This window comes from Apteryx rowi, unplaced genomic scaffold (genome assembly GCF_003343035.1).
Source record: "Apteryx rowi isolate R43461 unplaced genomic scaffold, aptRow1 scaffold_559, whole genome shotgun sequence".
In the NCBI taxonomy this organism is placed as follows: domain Eukaryota; kingdom Metazoa; phylum Chordata; class Aves; order Apterygiformes; family Apterygidae; genus Apteryx; species Apteryx rowi.
Window position 1 is genome coordinate 225,788 of NW_020450826.1, and position 16,509 is coordinate 242,296.

Sequence of the window (16,509 nt, forward strand, 5' to 3'; positions counted from 1 at the left end):
GGAGCGGAGCCGCTCGCCCCTCCCCCCCGCGGCGCGAGGGGCGCCCGCCATGGCGGGGGGGGGCGCCATTGCCGTGTGGGGACGGCACCGCCCCCGCCGCCCCTTCGCTCCGAGCCGAGCCGCATCGGGCCGGAACCGGGAGCCGGACCGGGACCGGGACCCCCCCGCGGGACCCCCCCGGCCCTTTCCCCGTGCGCGGCGCGGGGGAGGTGAGTGCCCGGCGTGGCGCCGACCGTTACGAGGCCTGAAATGGCGCCGCGGGTGCCGCCCCGGGCCTCCCTGCGCCCCTGCGCCCCGGGCAGCAGCTTCCTCCCGGCCCTCGGAGCGCCCCCCGAGCACTGCGCAGGCCAGAGGCAGGTCTCCGGCCAAGTACTCCAGGTCTCTACAAAGAAGCGTGCGGAGCAGCGCCGGCGGGGGCCAGGAAGGGCCCAGCAGCCGCCCCCGGCCCGGCGCTGCGGGGGAAGGAGAGCTGCTGGAGGTGCCGCGGCACCGCCGCTCCCCCCTCCCGTCCCCCCTCCGACCCGGAGCCCAAGAGCAAGACTATAGGGCCAGGCACTTAAAAAGGAACAGCAAAAAAATACTCCCAAACCTCCACCGAATCCATGCATTAGAAAGTAAATTCCTTCCTGCCCCTTACAGGTGACCAGCTGAATTTCTGAAGCAAGGGATGTGATTATAATCATCACCATAATGCAGAGCAACAAGAGTTACGAACACAGCGAAGGTAACATGGGCAATTCCTTTTTTCCCCAGGGACCCATAACCAAAGGGAAGAGGATTTAACATTCCCGCTTCTGTCTTGCACACAAAGGCCAGGCTGGGCTTTGCTATTTTCCCCACAAGTTAGATGCTGCAGTAACGAGCTCCCTTACGTCCAAGCCCCAGACAGCGTAACTTTAGTTTATGACATTTTGACCCTTGATTACAGAATAGGGTAGCCTTTTGTAGCTAAAATAAGGGAAGTGTCTTCTATAGAAGAAAACCAACCCAAGAAGGAAACAGATGTTAGTTTCAGGCTTCTGAGGCATTATTATAAACAGGGATTAAAAATAATATACAAGCTACAGCACACATTTTGACACCTATTTTGAAAGGGTCTTAACAGAAAAACTATGTTAATATAAATCCACCTTTTAATGAAAAACTAAAAAGAAGCAAGAGAGAATCCAGTAACTGTTAAGAATGTATGAACTCAGGCAGTTTTTCCTTTAATAGCTTAGCCCCTTACAGTCTTATGTCAGAACACCTAGAAGCATTCAGCTTGCATCAGCAGATTTGTTCTGTGTCAAAACATGTGCTGAGGAGGGCAGTCGGCAGTGCTGTACTGCTGTCCAATGTGGACCTGAGGCTTTTCTGTGTCCCGCTGATTCAATCCAGAAATTCTGCTTTAACAGTCAGCTCCCAGACGCTGTTGAAACACGCACTTACCCCATAGAGGTCAAAAGTAAGCAGACGTTAACTTCCAGCTGAGAGCAAGCAAAAAGAGGAGGAGGGAAAATGCAGGGAACTTTTAGCATTATAAGGAAAGGTCTGTTTTGTTATTTTCAATGTAAAGGCCTATTTCCAAGGACTTAGCATTCACCATAACATTTTTCCCCACATTAAAACTTGAGGAATACATAAGGAAATTGATTTTCCAGATTTGCTATGGGCTCCCCTCACTTTCTGACTAAAGCATCTGGCACAAAGCCCTGTCTCTTCCTTGGGATCCCTGATAATGCCTCATCAGAGAGCTAAGCTGATGTATGCCATCTGAATGGAAATCAGCTGACAGGAGGCGGCCAGTTCTTTGGGAGTAAATAATTGAGCTAGATGCAAGATAGTTTTAAAACACTTTTCACAAGTTTTTTGTTCCCAACCAGCACACACTAGTTCCAGCCCCTCTTTCCTAGGCTACGTCTATTGTAGTAGGACTAACCATCTGTGTAAGATGTTAGCTCTTGGGAAGGTCCCTCAGACATGCGGTACAGTGGAAGGGGCTTGCGTACCATATTGACAGGGCAGCATTCACTTTAAAGAAGCCCTTACCGTTATATTTATACCATCCATTTAAAATGCCATTTGCATTAACTGCAAAAATTAGTTACAGTGCTACAACTGTTACTTATAAAGGCCTATCTGGACACACTTTTGATGGCTACATTAAAAGAAGTTTATGTTGACTGGAAAGATGGAACGATATACCAAGGCCACATCCCCATTTTAGTCCTCTCAGCAGCACCAGCATCATTCGAGATCGAAAGACAAGAAAGCACACCCATCGGGCTAAATGTCACAGAATCCAGTGGTTGACCCTGATCAGAGTTCATAAAAAGCCAAGACGAATGGATGTGTCTTATAACCCACTAGGAATGAGAGGAGACTAGAATTAGTGTTTTAAGAACACCAGCTTCACATTTGGGATAGACTTTGCTCCAGGKGATTTGCTGGAGCCAAAGAAGTCTCAACAACCTGGCAGTTAAGGTCTAGTCAATGGGAATCCCTTTGAAGTCAGCACCGCAGGTACCCTGGAGAGAGGCAGCCAACAGTGGCTGGCCTCATCTAGGAGCTCTCATCCACATYAGCAGTAGTTTCTGAGCAAACTTCAAACTTAGTCCCAGGCCATTCAGTTCAAAGGCAGCAAAGATGCAAATGGTTGTGACAAGATCTGCAATGGAAACATCAGGACAACCCATGGGCAGGAAATCATGTTGTTATTCAGTGCTGTAACAGCAGGACCTAGAAGGCTGTAGTGCAGAGTGTAGGAAGCCTCTGAGGTCTTGAGCTATTTCTAAGGGTAAACGTGTGGATGCTTTCAATTCACAAAAGTTAGAGATGTCACCAGATCTTGTTAAGATTCCCAGTAGTTTTCTAGCCATTGGACAGGAAGAGGACTAAAGACAAAAAAAAACATATAGATGATACTCATGTCTACACATTGACATTAAAAAAGAGGGGTAACAAACTTGTGTTTACAAAACTTAATTCCTCACAGTAAAGATTCCAAGATTTCTCTGAAAGTACAAACCGGAAATGATGTCAAGGTGATATCCTCCTCTCCCATTCACAAAATATCACAAGCAACTACATGACTTGTCATGCAAAATCAGCTTTTTTTTTTTTTGGTCCCCCCTGAGATATTTTACTGACCTGCATCTTAGTCCTGACTGGTACCTAACAGTAATTTCATATCTGTGAAATGATGCAGCATGCTAAAAGTGCTCACCTGCCTTTTCTGTGAAGAAAGGGTTGGGCACAAGGGCATTCAAATTCAGAGCTAGTTTTTCAAGTAATGGTCATCTCTGCAACTCTTAAACCTATAGCATTATGTTGCCTTTCTATACTGAGGCACTAACAAGTCTCATCAAAACCGGTGTGCAACAGCCTTAATGGGAATATGCTTGAGCTTGCCAGATATTGTCATCTTGGATTAAAACTGCATTTGGCAGAGGAGAAGGCCCTCAGGCCACACTGCGCCTTGACAGGGGAGCTGAAAGAAACACAGTCAGCATGGATGGTGCTGTTGCTCCTTGTCGATCTGTGCTCAGTCCTAAGAGGATCCTGTGAATCCAGTCAAACCGCTCTGTGAGACAAAAACACCCCCTCCATTATAAATTTTAAAAAGTAAAATATGAATATGAAGCCTTGAACTTTAGCATTTAGGCAGCTTCTGACCAATAGTAGGCAGGAACCAAATTACCCCAATTATTTTGCAGTTGTCCATACTGAGACTTCTTGATCTTCTGGCCACAGCAAAATAGGTCTGTGTAGGATACTGGCCTGCTCTAATAGGCCTCTGTTTTGTTTTGTTTTTAAGTTAGACAGTTCTTCCAGTTCCTTCGGAAACTGCATGAAGGTCGTTTGCTATCAGCAGTCATATGCACACGACTAGCCACTTCCTCATTCAGATTTTGTTTCAGGAAAGCACTTAACATACTTATCTCCAATTGTACTCAGTAAAACTCTTAGGAACACTTAGATTTAAGCATGTGCCTTCAACAGAACTTTAGCATCATCTTAAATGAACTGTCCTTTATTAAGATCTCACATGCCACTTTCACATGGTGTAATAGTACAAGTCATGGTTTGGGCACTGACTTAGGACTCGGGAGACTCAGCACAATTCTCTTTTTTGCCACAGTGTTCCCGTGTGATCCCAGGTGAGTGACCTTACCCGTTTCTCAGCTTCCCATTTGTAAAAGGGATCTCTCCTACCTTGCAAGGTGAGGCACTTGGGCACCGCTGGGTGAAGGACCTCAGGTAAAGGTCACTGACTGTAGCTATGAGCATCACTGCTGTCACAGATTCAGCATTATTGTTTCTGCGCAGGATCAGTAATACAATGTCTGGGAGCTGTACCAGAGGAAAAGAAAGCAACCTTGTTGTAATAAATACATTTGCACTGTTCTTAAATGCCACAGACAAACGGGCCTCTAGTGGGAAGTGGGTGAAGAGAACAAGCCCAAGAGCACAGTCAGTTCTCTCTACATGACCATTCCCCTCCTGCAGCAATGCACATTCGTCTGCAAATTATCTCCTGGATCTCCACATGCATTTCTACATCTTAGACAGACAGATCGCTACAGTAGGCCAATGTTTCCGCAGTTCAGCAGGATGTGGTCACTTTAAGGCACCAGGAGTCTGCACCACCACCCTGCTCTGCTGCACAGTGAAGAGAGGCAGGACAGGGCTCTGCTCCCTTTCRCTCTCCAAAGTCAGGCCTGCTGCTCTACTTCAGCAGGGTAATCACTCACAGATGGAGGGTGTGATTGCTCCTAGACACATGTTTGGCTGCTGCCTTGTAAAGAAAAAGCTGAAGTAAATACACTCGGCACATCCCTTAGCTGTGTTTATTTGCCACTGTTGAGCATGGATGAAAGACGGACCTGATAGCAGAAGAGACATCTTATCTCTAACCTTTTCTGATGGCTTCAAAAATAGAGTGCGCCTTTCTGGTCTCTAGCTGTTGCCTACCCATTAGTAGCAGCATATATACATCCTACTGCGCTTTCTTCCACCTTACAGTCGCAGTGGGAGTCATATTAAAGAAGAGTGATGTATAGGCATCRTTATGAGACTGCACCAGTAGAAACAAGCAAAATCATAGAGAGCTGCATGGATTTGAAATAGGAAGGCAAACACTTCTGTTCAGCATAAAAGAAAGAGCCACAGTAGGAGAGTGGGCAAGCACAACAGCAGGGATGGTAAGTAATTACTGCTGTCACCATTTCCCTCTCCAAACTGCTACAGAGTGTGGGGGCAGTGGTGGGGCACCTCAGAAGATGCTGCAAGCTGCCTGTCATTGCCCTCTTGAAGTTATCTCCCTTTTGTTTTGGTACACTTTATTTTAAGAAGACAGGTGTTTGTTGGTTTTTTTCCCCAAGGGAGCTTTCTTCCTACTACCTCATTATTTTTTTCTCCTAGATCTACTTGTTTAATATTTACATGCAAAAAAGAAGTACAAAATGAATCAATCCACAGATAAGGGCACAGAGGGGAGAAGAAGAGGGCATAGCAGCATCTTCTCTTATCCAGACGCAGGCCTCCTGTCATTCCAAACACTTTTAAATTATACTTCTGCAGACATGCTGGTGAGGCACAGAGAGATTTAGACATATGATGCAATTGGAAACTGTGAATTTGAAGCTGAAGTCATAGCTATTGCAGCCTTCTGCTGCGTTAACCAAAAGGAATAAACACTCCCCTATATGTTAAGGTATACTTACAGTTCATCCCAGCTAGCACCTCTCTTGCAGATGTCCATGTCCCGCTGAGGTGAACTAGTACTAGGTGTCAAAATCAGGAGAAGAATTAAGGCAAATGACAACCAGACAGGCTAAACTGGGGCAATTCCTTTCTGATTACCCCAGTCTAGAAGTGCATCTATGCAAAAAATGAGGATTTCACTGACAAGAGTGGCAATAGGACTACCCCATCTGTTCTTGGAGTAATGTGTCAGTGGCCCATGCAAATGTGTATCTCTCCCTACCACAGATCCCACACAAGAGACTGCAACAAAATTTTCAACCACTTGTCACATAGCCCCATTCTTGATTTAGAAACCAGATATGTCAGCAGAAAAACATGTTGATTTTCACAGGCTTTGGACAAGGTTGCACACGAAGCAAAGAGGACAGAACAAGTGAAAAAAAAGCTTATGATGTTTTCTTTGCTGCCTTGTATTTCATGAAGAAGGCTAGAGAGATTTGGGTTCTTTTCCTGTTTGAGGGTTTTATCTCTTATGCTTTCTTCCTGTGAAATACCAAGTTCTCTGGTTCTGCTTGAAGTTTCCCTTAAGAAGAATAAAAACATTGGACACTTCCTCTCACTCTCATACAGCTGCTGGCCTGGCTGTGGAGTCTGGTTATCTTTACCAAAACAGAGACTCTATACCAGCCGTTTCTAAGGTGCTGCAGTTAAAAAAGGGTCAGCAAAAACAAGTCAGTGAGAGGAAAGTTCAGTATTTAATTTTCTCTTGTCAGCCCCATTCCATTTATGGGTATATGCAAGGTCTTAAATCTCCTGTATCATTAATCACTGGTGGAATCTTCTAGGGAAAACATGAAGAGAAGATAAAAACAAGAGAAAAGTACTTTTAGGGTTTCCTCATGCATAGTGTAAGTATATATGAGTATAAAGTGCTCAAATCTCTTTTTTTTGAAACTCRGGGCAACAGTCTTTGGACTTTAAAAACAGCATCTTCCAGTAATTGGGGTCGAAAGTGATCCACTATCTTTGAAATATATATTTTTTAATTTAAATCTGTATTTTTCACTGACTTACATTTTAAAGTATGTCTGACCTTTCAAGAACTTAGCAAACGGACTCTGCAGGAGTCCTTCCTATTACACTGAAGGATGCTGTGTACCCCTTTGAGTGCAATATCAGGTAATCGTGCAAGTTACATGTATCTAATAATTCACACTCATAGAAGGATGTCATTGACAGATTTCAGATGGACACTCCTGGGCAATTAGGAACACCACACCAGCCACCATTTGTATATTCATTTCACCTAAATAACATATCCTACAGCAATTAGTTATTTGTAATCCCTAGCTTTGGAGTCTCTTTCTTACTTCTATCCTCAAGACCAAATCCACTGAAGTCTTGCATTAAAATTAAAATCCCAAATTCTAATCACAGTCACATCAGAACATTATTGTTATTTTAAGGTAAGAAAATTTCATGCCATTGGTCTTTTCATTTCACGCACATGCGCAATATTCACTTCCGCCCTGTACTAGAGACAGCCAGTGGGTCACCGATGGATACATTCCAGTAATGTAAAAACTATCAGCCAAAACAGAATTAATTTTAGGAAGAAACAACCAGGTCAGCTGTCTAACATCAGTCATGGAAGCGAAGAGCAGCCCACAAGCTCAGTTAGGTAAGACTCCACGTCAATCCACCCTCAGTGGGCAGAAAGGAAGAGAAGGCCCGTGCCCGAGCCTCTGCCAGGACCTAGCAAGTCTAATTCCAGCTCTGAGACCCAGGTTAAATCTGGAACTGTTCTACTAGCAAAACCGTTCTCCAGAACTCAACTATATTTTTACAGCATCTAAAAGCCAGCTCCAGATTTCATTTTTCACGTCACACAAAACAAGAAATCCTATCTCTGAAGTTGCATTTAATTAGAAGGGKTGGGGAAGCATACAGTGACTAACATGAAGTTGCCACCAAGGAGAGAACAGCACTGCGGTAGTTTCCTCTTTGATGTTAGGGTTTAACTCATAATCCAAAGGGAGTTTTTTTCCCCTTCTGTCAGAGAAGTTATGTGGCCAAGAGCTTTGTGGGGAGAATGATGTGACAGTGGATGTCAGTAACATTATTTTTGGAGGAATGCTGGAAGTCTGGATTAAATTCAGATCTGCTGGATGAAAGCTAATGGAAACATAAATCAGCCTAACAGACTGTAGTCCATGTTGCTTTATGGTTAAATATAAAAACACACTCTGCACAATATATCCCCTTGTAGAAAGGGAATGCTACACTAGGACCTTGCAGAATGAAGGACTGTGAAGTAAACCAGTTAAAATATCTGAACATGCTAAAATGTAGATGAGAATCTACAATCTGTTTTAAGGAGAAGAAAGGTAGGGGGGAACAAACAGAAGGATGCATATATTATGTTAAGGGCTTATTTCAAGCTAGTTAGATAATCATAGGCCATGTTAGAACTGAGAGATGTTCAAATTCTTCCTACAAGATAAATCATAAACAGGCCTTTTATATCCTTTTTCCATAGCAATATTTGGAAACAGTAGCTATCCAGTATTCAGGGTYACAGGACAAAGCCTAGAAGCTTGTCTGTGCAAACTGAAGGGACTGACTGGGCTCAGCTCATGCATCTACATGTGAAAGGCAGAAAGCCAGAGGAATAGCCAGAACAGCTCTGAAAATAAGCAGAAACACCAAGCTTTTTGGGCCACAGGAGAGGTGGGAGGAGCAGACCTGGAAACAGTTTGTTCTATGTTCAGAAGCAAGTGTATCTATACTCTTTTGCAAATTTAAAAAAAGATCATGTGTCACATCAAACTCACAGGAGTTTCTTCTTGTATCACAAAAGCATTCTACCAAACCCAGATTTCATCCTACCACTCAGAAAGTAAGAGAAAACAATATTTTACTTCTAATACTGCTAGCCTGGTCCAACTGCAGTTTGTATCCCAGTCCTTGGCTAACGGCATGAGCTGCTACACAAGCTGAATAAGACARAGTTCCCATTCGGAAGAACACACTTTTGGAACATGAGGAACAAATGAAATCCAGTAGCACAGTATCTAAGTTTAGCTTTACAAAATTTTAGTTTATATACTTCATAACCGCTATAGACACTTTCATTTACAGACAGCATTCTTTCTGAAGTGCGTTTGCGTGTGTGTGTGTATGGTGCTTGAATTATACATTGTGAAATGTTTTATTCCTCATTCTTGCTACTTCCTTGCTAAAAACTCAGGTTTGATTTTTTTACAATGGTTCATACTGTAAGCCTGAGGGAGGAAAAAATCCATTTTTCTTTCTGTGCTTCAGTTAAAGATGGAAATAAGTAACATGAGCCATGAAAGGACTTTGATCCAGAACTAGGGAATGTAAATGCTTTACAGATGCCAAATAAGGATGTTTCAAAAGAAAAAGAAAACAAAGCATTCTCTACCCTAACCCTTTTCATTTCCAAACAAGGTAATGGAGGGAGAATTGTATAAGATTTTGATGCAAGTTACATTTGTCTGAACAGTTGTTCTGCTTTTAATAATTATCTAAGTTCATCTGGAATACACAACTGATTATTTTGACAGGGGCTTCTTGTGTTCCTGGTAGGGAAAAAGATGAATTTCTCTGGATCAGGAGTGTCTCTTAAAACCACATACAGAGTGAAGAGAAATGGGGTAAAAGAGGCAAGAATCTCTCCTTAACCGCAGTGATGTTGGTGAAATTATAACAACCTGCCTGGTGGGCAGACTGCCTGCACAGTGCGTCCTAGGAAAGGGCCCAGCAGGTAGCGACGCTGGCAAAGCCCACGCAGAAAATGCCCTGCAGGGAAAGAGCCTGTGCTTTACTGGTTTTATTTATAATGGCTTTTCGAATAGCGGCATGACCCTGCCTTGTCTTACAAACACAGCATCAACATCAATTCATCTTCATGTTCTTTTCCAAAACCCAGTCCTTGTGGTAAGAACTGCTGAAAGTCTTCAACAAGCGAATCAAAAAGATCCAACTGACTAAAACTGGAAGTGTTTACAACTAAACCCTGCTTTCCCTTCTAAGAAATGAGAAGCCTGCACTCCATTTATGTGTATGGGAACAAGGTACTTGGGAGGAAAGTCATGACCCCTCCCCCCCCGCCCATTCAAATCCATTTAACTGGATTTGTCTTTCACTACAGAATCCTTTTAAGAATCCTTTTAGAGTCCATACAACATGAAAATCTGCTCTGTGATTGAAGAAATAACGTTAAGTATTCTTTAAGTACACAGAACAACAGTTAAAGTTCTTTCAGCCCTGTACACTGTTAAGCATGCATTTTGCACAATATTTTGACTTGGCAATGGCTGGATTAAATAACACACAGCATGCATGCCTGGTTCYGAGATAAAAATCTCGGGATTCAGCCCATATGGATGGGCCCTGCGCTTGCACGAGGCTTCAAGGACACTAGTAAGATTCTGCATGAGTGCAGCTGTCCTCCCCAATCCTCTTGCAAGATCAGAAGATTGGGTCAATGGCCGTGCTCCAGATAATGCTTCTGTTAGCACCTCCAGACATAGGCACAGATACAGCTACAAGAATTAAGTGGGTCAGAAATACTCTGGCTTTGAAGTGGATGATAGACCTGCCTCTCTCCTCTCTCACTCTGCAACTCCCGGAACAGGAGGAGGATGCGGGGACACCCTGCAAGTGGGAAAACAGTGCCCCAAAGCAGCTGGTGTTGAGGTACGGGGCCTGAATGACAGAGATCAGAAATGTCAAACCTACGCCTTTGGGGAACTGCAAGGTAAAGAGCTCGTTTAGTTACCCCGGAACACAGCTGTGTCAATTTAGCAGGAAATAACATATCTTCTTGTTTACTTCACATTAAAAATAAATTTGTGCTTGTATACTAGTGCTGATGATTTAACAGTGCATTTACATCTTAACCGTGCTGTCCAGCCATGGCAGAAGTCATTAATACTTACAATAAATAACCTGTTACAAGTTAAGTCACTATCACACAACACTTCCTGGCAGGTTTTGCAGTCCCAGTAGTGCAGGAAACGTGTTTCGGGATAGTATTTCAGAGATTCCATAACTTTCTCTGTGTTGGCTATGCAGAAAACTTTAATTTTCCAACCGGTATGTTATGGATCCAGACAAACTTGCATGAAAGGGAGGAGGACGACACAGTCAGAGAGGCAGGAAAGCTGAGCCTGCATTACTAGAGTGCTCCCCACTAAACAGCAACATCTTGAACCAATATGCCAAGTAGGGCAGACTGGTTTTAATCACAACAGACTGCAGTTCAGCGTGAGACTCCTTGCTAAGTCCTCCATGTGACACTGCTGATTTGTGAACAGCTTAAGATAGCTGACAGCAGGCTGCGCTCTTCCTTTTCATCCTCAGGACAGATGGCCCCAGCTCACTCCAGCAACTCCACTCAGCCGATACGGAAAAAGAAACACTAAGAAATGTTCTTAACATGGCCAACGAGACCCAGCAGAGCGTTGGGAAGGGAAGGGGACCTGCCTGTTCGCTACAGCCACGTGTTTGGAAAGCCTTGYTCGGCCAAGGTAAACAGCACCAGCTGGGCTCTCAGATGTCTTCCTGTGGGCAGACTGCTGGGAGGAATCCACAGCGTAAACGTGCCTGGCAGTAATTTAACCCAGATGCAAATAAGCGTTTAAATTTTCAACAGCTACTAGATGGAAATATTTGTTCTTAGACTACTTGAGTATTAGGGAGAATAAACCAGACCGATCAGCTTCAATATCAAAGGGAGAAGGAAAAGGAGGGGGTTGCAAGTCATGAACATAGTGGCAAAAGCAGGATCAGCAGAAAAAAGACAAGTTTCCTTTCACCTCAACACCAAAGACTGGCAGTGGAAGCACGAGCCAGTCAAGTCACCATTGTTTCATGGTATCAATCATTAAAGTATCATCATCGCTATCCTAAAACAAGGCCCTTGTGGCACCCACAAAGGTGGCTTAATCCCCAGCATGCCAAAACCTCATCACAGACCTTCAGAAATCAGCAAGATTTGTGACATTGGTGGGAATATTTCTCTACAAAGCCTCGCATCAGAGATCCCAAGGAGCTTTGCAAGCAGGGTGAGCATTGCACCCTCTTGTTTTGCTGGTGAGCAAACCGAGGCACATGAAGCACCTTTCTTTGCCCAGAGCAGCCCTCAGCAGGCCAGTAGCAAAGCGGGCCTCAGACACCATCCCCAAGCCCTAGGGCACCGCTGGTGCGGGCGCCTGGTGGTGCACAGCCTGGCGCTGCTGAGCCCAGCGAGCTCGCTGGCATGAGGCTTGTGTGTGGCATGCAGACCTACCCATCTCCTCGGAGGTCTCTCCCCAGCAGCTGTCCTGCAGCCCTAAAACCACAGTGGGGAAACAACGGACTTTAGCAGCAAACACCAGCATCTTCCCACAGCCCTGTCCACGTAGAAATTTGCATTAAAAGCGTCACCCTTCAGAGAGGCCTGGTGGTTAAAACAAAACAGAGAACGTCACAAGTAACTGCATACAGTGCACGCACAGATAAAGCACAAGAGAACAGCAGATAAAAATAATAATTTGCATGCAAAACTGTTCTTTCCTTCTCTCTTCTTTCCGAGATCAGTGCTTTACCCACTGCCTCTCCTACTCTCACAGCAGCTCTTGGACGAAGGTAACTACTGTCCTGTAATTTACTGCAAGGTTGCTTTAACTCCCCTCAGGCTGGTTTCAGTGAACTAATACCGAGTGACATGATTTCTGTTTTACTGGAAAGTCTAGCGAGCGAGTCACTGAGCAAACCCTTTGGCACAACTAGAGGTCCCAGTATCCCCAACCGTGCTTTAATCATTATGCATCACTCCTTCTATTTGCACCCAGACTTTCCTGATTTCAAGCAGGTAAATCAAACAGCATTTGACATAACAACACACAAGGCATGTGATGTGTGAAACAAAAAGTTAAAACTAACTGCCCATCTACTGGGGTGCTAAAGAGAAACTGAGAGCTGTCTGGTGCTAGAAGTTCTGGTTATCAAAAGAGCACAGAGTCCTGAAATACAGGAAAATAGATAAAAGGACCACCTGTGTTTACAGAAGGATGATCCGCAAGCGACAAGCAATGGTAACAGAGGCATTACAATCAGATGCACGTTAACACCTATGGGAGGAAAAATACAATCTGTAACAGCAAAGCTCAGAAGGAAGCAGGGAAGCCCCAAGTTGTCCAAAGGAAGCAAGAGAAAAGGTAAAAACCTTTAGCAGATGTGTCAGGAAGTTCTTTGACAGCTGAACTGTGCAGGAAGTCTCGCCACGACTCCCGGAGGGCAGGTGTCTGTATCGCATCAGCACCCCGCGCGCCAGCCCCCGCAAAGACGCTTGCTGGAGGGCTCCGCCACAAGAGAAGAAAGCTTTATACCTCTTGCCTAGACAGCGAATAAAAATAACCCAGTCAAAATGGATACAATCCAAGTAACTAATGATAGGACCTAAAATGGAAATGTATTTTTTCCACTGCAGTAGAGTGCATATCTACTACAGTGACTACAGAGATCCACCGTATAGGAGCAGTTTACCTGTTTTTGCTATGCTGGGCAAAGAACAAAGATTAAGAATTCCAGGACTGTGTTAAACGGTGGCATTACGTCATCACGAAGGATGCAGAGCTGGCAGCTGACAAGCTGTCACGAGCAACAGATTTGAATCGTTAATTAACACCAGTAGAATAACCAATCTGCTAAAATGTAACAACTCCAGCAAGTTTTTACCGTGGGCCCATCCCCRATGGCTGAAGCACCCAAGAGCTACCTCAATACAAAGAATTAGTAAAAGAAAGAATAACTGGCAGTAGGAGAAAAAGCAAGCTGTACCCAGGAGCATACATGTATTTCTTAATTGCACATGGGCAATTAAGGAAGTATTCACATTGGGAAGCTGATCTCCCACCTTCAGACAGTGATTCAGAGAAGGATCTTAATATATAAACCATGTGAAGGCTTATGCAGTTACTAATTGTAGCTGCCCCTACAAATATTGAGCAAATTATTTCCAAATGCTGTCCTATGCATATAATACACTCTCTCTGGTAAACTTTGAAGGAACCTTTCACTAAAATCTTACAACAAAATCAGAACAGACACAGGGCAGTAATGACTAGCAAAGAAGCATTTTGGTCAAAGATAGACTTGTTTAAGTTTAGCAGGTCACTAGCACCTTCCGTAGAATACCAGATTAGAGCGAACCAAAAGCTTAGTAAAAATAAGTCCGCGTTTCTTGTGAGCATCTTTGCCACCTACAATAGGTGTGTAGGTGGTAGAGAATTCCCAACACTATATACTGGAGCACAGTATATGCGTGGACAAGGAGAACTCTTCTTGGAAATATGCTACGTAATTAAGATTAGCTAAGCTTCAAATCAAGTAGCTGAGAAAAAGTACATTTTGCCTTAATTCCAGCAAGTTTTAGAACATGGGTTTAACAGAATGTTAGCTTGCAGAGGCAAAGCACCTTTAGCCTTCATTGAGATAGGAAGCRGGAAGTGCGGTTACTGGGAGGACGCTGCAGAGGCTGGCGAGCAGCTCCTCAGCTGCCGCCYGAAGGTGAAGGTGCTGCTCGAGTCGTGGCTGGGAACGGCAGGGGAGACGCGGGGCAGCGCGCACCGGGGAGCCTCGTCCCCACGGCCAACAGCCGCGTGGCGCAACAGGTCCTGGCACTGTAGGAGACAAGGGTTAGAGAGCTTTGCAGAGCTTCTGTAGCAATTCTGGTTGTACTGCCATATCAGTAACAAAATGTTTCTATAGCTTGTCACTGCAAAGATGTGTTTACTGTTTTGAAGGGAACAAAAATAAGCTTATTTGCAAGTGTTTTATCTCCACTTTTCTAAGCTTTAAATGAAAGCTGTATTTGAAAAATGGCAATTGTGTTAAATAATAAATTATTGTCACTTTATTCTACAGAAGCCTTAAGTTTGTTATCATGATTTTTTTTTTAAAGATACTGACACAAGATTAGTAGCATCATGTAAGAATAGTATTGCAACATTTAACAGTAACATTTGTATGCAGCTGAATGCCTAATATATACTACAGCGAGCCAAAAGTTTCTGCCTGCTCTCACTGGGTATTATGTATCTTCCAATCTTGTCAAGATTAACCAAGAGTAGAGTGTTACAGAAATTTCTGGCCATGTTTCAGCAGGGTTTTAAAGACAAATGTGTTCATCACCATGTTTGTTCTGTGGAAATACAAACAGATACATTCACAGAAACACCTGCAAACAAATGTAGGGAGTAATTAAATTATTTTGTATATATTTAACTTATTTTTATTAAATGAGGAAATAGCCTTTTTTGAAGGTCATTTCTTTGGTCTTAAATTCAAACCCAAGCCACCTGGTTTTCATTTCCTGGCCGATTCCTTCTGTCTCAGCTGCACACTGTGCTAAAAACAAAGGCTCCATTCTTTAATTGTGAATATCAGAAGCCTTTAACCTTCATTCTGTTGCTAGAGCCCTGGAATGTGAAAAAGCTAAAATACAATATCCTCTTTTATTAGCTAAAATAATAAATGGTCAGTTCCACTGCTTTCATCAGCTGGGCTCAAGATCCACAGATACTTGGAGATTTAGACTTTGACAAAGACAAAAATGTAAGACTTTCAAAGCAAAATCACAGTATTTGAAAACAGTTCTGTTCTACTGTTTTGGATGACAGGCGTGGATTGAAGGTCACTAATTTAAATGGTTACTTAAGAAGAACTTGAAAATAAGTCACCTCAGACTCTCGTCACCCTACAGTGGTTAACTGCCGTCACATCTGGTCTCAATCAAAAGCCAGTAAACAGCTACAATTAGCCCATTCAGAGGTTTGTATCGTGTATGGTTTTAACACAAAAAATGATACAGAGCATTAAGACCAGTGAGAAATGGCATTCGTCGGGGAGAAATGCAAGAAGCCAGGGGAAATGGAGGGGAGCTTGTACAGCTCACTGAATCAGTTTACTAGCCAGTTAAGCATGCAAGGTGACTGCTAGCACAGCAAAGAGACATTAATGCATCCATGGAAAGGAAACACCTAAATATGAGGGTGACTGAACCATCTCCTATTTGCAAAATGAACAAGAGATTCAGAGCAAATGAACAAATGGACATAGTCCCCTTAGAAGATCTTAGGGGGGGAAAAAGTCTCTTTCCATCAAGAAAGCAAGCTCTCAGAAAGCCCCAGACCCTCATGATCACTGTCAAGAGGGGACACAGTAAGTGACTTGAGACACCCGCCTGATCCAACCTTAGTATAAGCAGATCCAGTGTCATCCATTCATTGACTCTCCCATTTATTCACCTTCTAGAAAACATTTGTTGCCGTGTTCCTTAAATTTAAAATCAAAACAAACTAACCAAACAAAAAAMAACTTATGGCTGCCAGAACATTTGGTCTGGGGCTTGAGCTAAGAGTGACCGCAAGTGCGTGCCCCGGGACAAGGCGCTCCTCACCCAAGGGTCCCAGGTGCCTGAACCTGTGGGGGGTGGCCCACGCCGGCTGCAGGGGCGCAGCCGGAGGGGAGCACGAGCAGGCTGCAGCGCAAACCGCCTGGGCTGGGAGAGCTGGCACCAGCAGCAGCCGCAATCTCTTCCGGCAGCTGCTGGCGAGGCTGAAGGCTTTCCAGCCTGCAGTAGTACGCCAGGGCACACATTTATATTTGGGATCGCAGGGAGTGTTGCATTCACCTCTACCCTTTCTTAATCTAATGGCAAAGAATGAGATTCCACAGTTGGCTCTCGGAGGTACATTAAATAACAGCAACCACTTCACTCGCACATCGACACTTCCCACATTTAATGAA

At 44.0% G+C, this 16,509-nt stretch overlaps 2 long non-coding RNA genes across 2 annotated transcripts; one reads left to right on the forward strand and one right to left on the reverse strand.

Moving 5' to 3' along the window:
- Window positions 1–132: 132 nt before the first annotated feature.
- On the forward strand, window positions 133–14,575 carry LOC112973597. The gene is made up of 3 exons (XR_003256034.1): window positions 133–209; window positions 640–724; window positions 11,080–14,575. It is a non-coding gene; the product is annotated as an uncharacterized LOC112973597 (long non-coding RNA).
- On the reverse strand, window positions 1,120–6,076 carry LOC112973596. The gene is made up of 3 exons (XR_003256033.1): window positions 5,706–6,076; window positions 4,195–4,332; window positions 1,120–2,873 (listed from the first exon to the last, which is right to left on the reverse strand). It is a non-coding gene; the product is annotated as an uncharacterized LOC112973596 (long non-coding RNA).
- Window positions 14,576–16,509: the final 1,934 nt, after the last annotated feature.